Raw genomic sequence first — 7434 nt, forward strand, 5'->3', positions numbered from 1 at the left:
AACGCATGCTGGAGCTCAGACTTGGCCAAAGGTTCACCTTCTAAAACAGGGGTCTCAAACTCCAGTCCTGGAGGGTCACAGAGGTAGCAGGTTTTCATTCTAACCGTTTTCTTAATTAGTGACCTGTTTTTGCTGCTAATTAACTTCTTTTGAATTAATTTTAACTAAAGATTTGTTTCCCTGAATTTATTCATCATTCCCCTGAATTTCTTCATTTCTTTCCTTAAAAGGCATCCAAACAGAAGTGAAATGTGACGTGAGTGAGCCAACAGAAGACCAACTAAGTCAGGGCCTCAAACTCCAACCAATTTCACTCCAACCAGCTGCTTAATTAGGCACCGAGTCTTGTTGTTAATTAAATTTGTTCTTTAATTCTATGGCGTGTTGTGGCTCTCACTGTGCAACAGCAGACATTTCTGAAATTGCCGATTTTCTGTTTTCTAAGAGCACTGGTAAAATGTTTTGAGGACTTGAGAAGATCAACATTCCTGAAATCTTCATCTTTCTTTATTTTCAGGTATTGTATGATGGACACAGTGTGCTTGGTCATGTTTTGTCTTATTTTGTATCACATTATTGTTTGGTTGCTAATTAAGGAAAATGAAACAATTAAAGGGTCCAAGTCTTCAAGAGCAAGTCAACTAAAAGTGGTTAATAGAAGTTAATTAGCAACAAAAACAGGTCACTAATTAAGAAAAGGGTTAGAATTGAAAACCTGCAACCACTGCGGTTATTTTCTATCCATCCATGCACTCATTTTGTCCAATTTATCCATCACTTGGTGGTATTGGGTAGAAGGCAGCAACCAGCCTTTGATACGAACCCATCAGAAGACCCAAACATGCATACATCTACAGCCACTCACAACTCAACTTTTGTATCCATGGGATATGGGGAAAAATCCAAGGACTCAGACAAACCTATGGAGACTTGAGAAGAAAAGGTAAACTCCCCCAAAGAAAAAAAAAATCACAAATCAAAATTCAGGTTAGTGGAGAGTTTATGCATTGTATGGAAGGAACTAACCGACCCCAGGTGGGAATTCAGTCCATCACAGGGCAAACTTATTCAAATGCAAAATCATATTCATCACCCAATAACTTTCTAAACATATTTATTCCATTTGTTAAGGACACTTTTAATGTTTTAGTTGACTTAATTATTTATTATTTTATTATTAATGTTACATGCGGGCGGCCCGGTGGCGCAGTGGTAGCGCTGCTGCCTCACAGTTAGGAGAAACGGGTTCGCTTCCCGGGTCCTCCCTGCGTGGAGTTTGCATGTTCTCCCCGTGTCTGCGTGGGTTTCCTCCCACAGTCCAAAGACATGCAGGTTAGGTGGATTGGCGATTCTAAATTGGCCCTAGTGTGTGTTTGTGTGTGTCCTGCGGTGGGTTGGCACCCTGCCCAGGACTGGTTCCTGCCTTATGCGCTGTGTTGGCTGGGATTGGCTCCAACAGACCCCAGTGTTCGGATTCAGTGGGATGGATGGCTGTTACATGGTGCCACTGCCCGCTTGCCACGGAAGAATCAGCTCAGATCCCGCTGAGCACTGGAATCAATGGTTCTTTTACCTGATTGGCCAGCCCAGCCAGTGACAGTAGAATCGCTCAAAGATTGAAATTAGACAGCTAGATAAAAACATAAATGGTAAAATAGACAGACATTAAGGACATAGAGTTTTCTGACTGTCTGCTGCATAGAAACCTTAAAAAATGTAACCTAGATATTTAAGCAGAATATCATCCCCTTTTTTTTTTTTTTTTTAGCATTTCACTAAAATCTTTAAAAACAAAGACACTTGGACTGTGGAGTACCTTTTGTATGACAAGTCACAGTAGTGCTGGAATGTCTATCTGGTAGCTGCAATTGAACTTTATTTACCCATTTGGAAAATGTCACCAAACACAGCTACATTGTAATGCCAAATTTACAACATTGAATATTTTTATAAAAGTTTACCAGTATTAGACATTAGTAAATCAAACCTAAAAATAAAACTACACTTAATTAAATGCTTTAGGATAAATGTAAACGCACTTGGACTCTGTGTATAGCAGTCAGTTCTGAAGGGTCATTTATCTGTTCAGAACAAGTGAGCGATAGCCCATGGCAGCACAGTATTCCTTTATTATTTTTTCCCCTCTGATATCCATATGCTGCATGGAGATTAGCTTTACATGGGAAGAAATATGGATATCAAGCTTATCTCATCTTCCTCAAGTCTAAATGAAGGTTTAGTCATGATTACAGGTTTATACTAGAGGCTGTGAAATGAGATTACAGAAGCATTACTAGAGGTTATTAATCTCAATAACCAGAATCCTGATGGTCTTTCTAATTACAATAAAATTAAAATAATATTATACCATGATTTCGTACTCTTCCTTCTATCATGGAAAATTCAGTGTGCAGGTCATATACATTTGTAGAAAGCCTTTTTGTTTTTAGTATACTATTGACACTGATTTGTTACAAACCGGCCTACTTAAATCACCAGCATAATAGATAAAACTCTGTGTACCGATAGACAGAAAGGTAAGACACCATATAACATGAAGTGAGTCAAAGAGGTAAATCACTATTTAACACATACTGTATATACCCCAGAATGGCTGAAAAGATAGAAAATGAAAAAGAATGACAAATTTCTGGCTTGTCAGTCGCAGTGAGGCACTATACAGACGTACTGCTGTTGGTATAAAGTCTCATTTCTTGATACACTTCTCCTGAATGACCGGTTGGCTGAAAGTACTCAGTGCACTCTTCATAATGGCTCTCAGTTTTGTTTTAATTCTCTCCTTTGCTACGACCTCCAGTAGGTCCACTATTGCCTTTTAATTAGCTTGTTGATTTGGTGGGCCTCTCTTGAAGTGATTTTACCAGCCCAGCACCACAGTGTAGAAAATCGCACTGGCCATCACAGAGTTGTAAAGGTGTGAAGGGTGTCACTTCCCACATTTAAAAGAATGCATTCTCCGAAGAAAAAAGAACCTCTTTTTCTCTTATATACAGTGCCCTCGATAATGTCTAGGACACAGATCGATTTTCCTCGATTCACCTCACATAGTTTAAAATCACAAATCAAACAACTCAGATGTGATTAAAGTGCAAATTGCAGATTTTCATTTAACAGTATTTGCATACATTTTAGTCACAGCATGTAGAAATGACCACACTTTTTTCTACATGGTCCCCAATTTTAGGGCACCATAATGTTTGGGACATAACAATAGAAGTTATATTAAAACAGTTGTGTCACGTATCCCTAGCATGCAATGACTGCTTGAAGTCTTTGAATTCATTGACATCACCAGGTGCTGAGGATCATCTCTGGTGATGCTCTGCCAAGCCTTTAAAGCAGCCATCTTCAGATCCTGCTTGTTTCTGGATCTTACACAGAACATTTCATTCCAAACTTTCTCAGGCACACAACAATCCATCCATTTTCTCATCTCCATATTTGCCAAGCACATGGGCTTCTCGGTTTCCAATGTGTGAATTTCATTTTCATTGGCTTTTTTGTTTGGAAGCCAGTTTTTATGTGTAATTGGTTATCTGAGCATGCTGGTAACCAATGAGCTCTTTCAATAGAATTCATAAGTGAAGCCATTGACAGGTAAATCTGTTTTACTTCCTGTTAGTTTGCCAGCAGTGGACTGTGTCTATTCCGCTTCTCTACTTTCACTTCCAATATTGATTTTTGCAACGTAAGAAGTATTGTTGAACAACACCATACAACCAAAGCATTAAATCTGGACAAAGGTTGTAATATTTTCATGGAGGAATTCCTTTATAATTACCAAGGTAAGTTAGTTAATTTTCCTATGCTAGTATGCTAAAAGTTTCAACTAACCTGCATTTTTTTATATTTAACGTCAGCTCACTCAGTTTAAACAGATATCAGTACATTATAGAATATTATAGAATAAAGAAGGTAAATTAACTGTAATCTTATAAAATAACCGTGACCTACATTTACCTAGTAACCATTTATCTTTGCATTGCTTCAAATTATTTTTGTTTGTTGTATGCAATTTATTAGGTTTCTGCCATTAAACATGCAGACATACAGCTTTTAAACTTGTGGTTCACATTGTTTGTCAGAAAACAATTACAGTGGAACCTCTGTTCACGAACGTCTCGGAACACGTACAAATTGGTTTACGACCAAAAAGTTCACCAAACTTTTGCATCTGTTCACGGCCACACACTCGGTATATGAACAAGCCAGCTTCCCTTTCGGTTTGTGTGCGCCGATGATTTCTGCACGTGTTCAGTCTCTCCCTGTGCATTCCTTGTGCAGAGAGAGAGAGAGACAGAGAGACAACACACACACACACACACAGACGGACAGACTCGCGTGTGTGCGCGAGAGAGAGAGAGAGAGAGACAGGCTGGACGCATTAAGCTTGCTTTTAAAGAGACAGATCCGAGCATTGTTTTAACCTCGTTGTATTTAATGAAAACTTTTTTCTATTGGATTTTAACCTCCAGTGTTATTCAGTGTTTTTACATTTAGTTTATTATTACACTGTGCATTCTATGGTATAATTAACTATATGTATGCTTAAAATTTTAAAAAAATATATATTTACATACAGTTCGTACGGTCTGAAACAGATTAATTGTATTTACATACAATCCTATGGGGAAAATTACTTCAGTTCATGTCCAAATTGGTTTACAACAAGAGTTTTGGAACAAATTACGGTCGTGAATTGAGGTTCCACTGTAATTGCAGTTTTGTAAGCATTTGCATATACTAACCAGGAGCCAGTGCCATTGCATAGTCGTGTTCCATTGAAAAAGGTGTTTCTGTTGTTTTCCATCAGCGCAAAGCAAAATGTTAACTCAGAGATAAGCTTTTGTCCTTTCAAACGCTGCTTCAAAAGTTGTTGGAGTTAACAAGACACAGCATCAGTCTTTTTCAACATGTAAACCTTAGGCACTCATCAGATTTAAAATGCCAGCTGCAAACACAACTTTAGAGCTGCCAGGGAATATAATAAAGGTGGACCTTTTTTCTTTTGATTACTTGGATTCATTTTCTTCATTAGCTTTCTTCAAAACTGCTGAAACCCAGGTGAAGATGTTTTTGTTTAGTTGGTAATTTGAATGCAGAGGGCCAGTTGCAGTGTGTAGTCAGCTCCGGATGATCCCCAGGCTTATCTCGTCTTTCTACGTATTTGCAGTAACAACTACATAGTCTGGTTTTGATCGGCTGCAAGTATCTCCGATACACTACAGAAGCTCTTCAGTCATTTTTTAAGGTAACCCAATGACCTCAGAGTACCACCACCTTTTCTCTAGATTGAGAAAAGTCAGTTAAGGTAGCCTGGGCATGTAGTTAGAATTTCCCCAAGTGCTTTCTTCAGGAGATGTAAGCAGAAATTATGAACCATGCTGGACAGAATATACTGGAGGGTTATAGCAACCAACTGATCTGCGAGCTTTTTTGGAATTACCCAGCAGGAGATGAATGAAGCTGCAGAGGGTCAGTGTGGCCTGATGTGTCCAGTTCAACATGTTGCACCATGGTTTCACTTGCTTATTTTGCACTTGTAATCACTGTTCATTTGAGGAAGTGTGTCCCTTAATTCCAGAGAAAATATTCTTCACAGATACAAGTAAAGACACCTTAAAGCACATCCTGGCTGGCTTTTACCATATCAACAACAATACTTTTTCAGAAATTGATGCGCTTTGCCCTTGTTACAGTTTAATTGTATTCTATATTGTCTGGAATTAAAATAGGGAAACACTTAAGGTTTCCATAATAAGCTATTAATAAAAGTCTATTATACATTTAATAACATTGGCATTAAATAGTTAGTGTTAGAAATAATATTACTGCCAAAAGGGAAAAATAAATTTTCATTACATGTTTAGAAAAATTGGAGTACAATTCACACCTTTGGGTTTCTTAAGTGTTCCCAAAGTAGAAAGCTTAGAACATTTACAGGTTAATGATAATTAGCCTGATTGGGTGATATTTGGAATGGACTTTAAAATCTTTACATTTAAGACAAAAAAAATTGACTAAAATGTGTGCACAGGTATAAAAAAAGCTACATATCAAATGACAAGAATTACAAGAATTAAATTTGTCATGAACAAAGGCATGTTTTCTTTTTCATTACAGACTCTGATGGGTTTACTCCCACTAGCACATTTAGGCCAACAACCCACTGTTCTCGGGGACATTTTTTTTCTCCCAAGGACAGTATAGGCAAGTTTTACCTCCGAGTGCAGTAAATATTTGGCCTCTTCTGTAATCCACTGTAGTTTTACACTTTCTAACTTGTGCCCGATGCAGGAGCAAGTCACCAGATATTTATTTATTTACTAGCAGCTGGGAGCCGATCGAATTGGGCTACAAATACAATTTCAACGTTTGTGAAATCCATACTTTCTCTTCAAAGAATTATTTGTTTTGTTAAGTCCTTGAAATGATTTTGTTATCATGGCACTGATTTGTGGTTAAAATAGACCTTTTCGGAAGGCACAAGGGATTTCTTTCAACCCGTGCTGCATTTCCGGCTGCTCGAGCTTCTTCAGTCGCTTGTGCACGGCTGGCACGATGTCTGTCAGCGTTAGTAGCATTCTGTAGCACAAGTTCTTCATCTGTCCTTTGTGTCCGATTTGCACAATTTCTTTCAGTGTTAGTAGCATTTGTAGCCGTACTCTGCTCATCCGTTTGTTGTGCTCATTGTGTACGTGTGGTCGCATTAGCAAGTCTACGTTCCATGTCAGTCATGTGACTTCCTTCCCTCGGCCGCTGCTCTTGTGGCTGCTCAAGGTATTGCTGCGAACACCATACATACGGATAGTATCAAATTATATATAAGGATACTCGCAATAGCAGCTAATGCATAAAAAAATAACTCTTCAAAAAAAGTACATTTCTAACCCATTAGAATTACGTAGATAAGGATTAATATGATTTAAAACTGTTCACTGTACACACCTTCCAAGATCAGACTTTCCAAAATGTATTGAAGAGCAGACCCAGTCTGCAAGGGGTGCAAAAGACACCCCCTAGGCTACAATGTTTTGGCTTTGCCTTTGACTCAGCTGAAGGATACCCATACACCTTCTGCTTTCCAAAACGTTAGGGGTGTGCCAGATTATCTAAAATGTAAAATAAAACAAAGCTTAGTCAATGGGAATCAACCCTGCTTCTACAAAGTATGCCAGCCTTCCTCGTTTAGCAGAGGAAAGGAAATGATTATAGGAAGATGGAGAAAAATAAAATTTTAAATGATACCAAGTGATTTAATGTATTATAAAATTTGTTTATATGAAAAACATATTTAAAAAAGAAAACAAAATTTCAAAGTAACTTAAAAGTTGCTTCTTACCTATAGGACAAAGCAAATTAAAACTGAAACATTATTTAAAAAAAAAAAAAACATTTTTAGGTATACATTAG

The sequence above is a fragment of the Polypterus senegalus genome, chromosome 5, assembly GCF_016835505.1.
Source record: "Polypterus senegalus isolate Bchr_013 chromosome 5, ASM1683550v1, whole genome shotgun sequence".
NCBI classification, from domain to species: Eukaryota; Metazoa; Chordata; class Cladistia; order Polypteriformes; family Polypteridae; genus Polypterus; species Polypterus senegalus.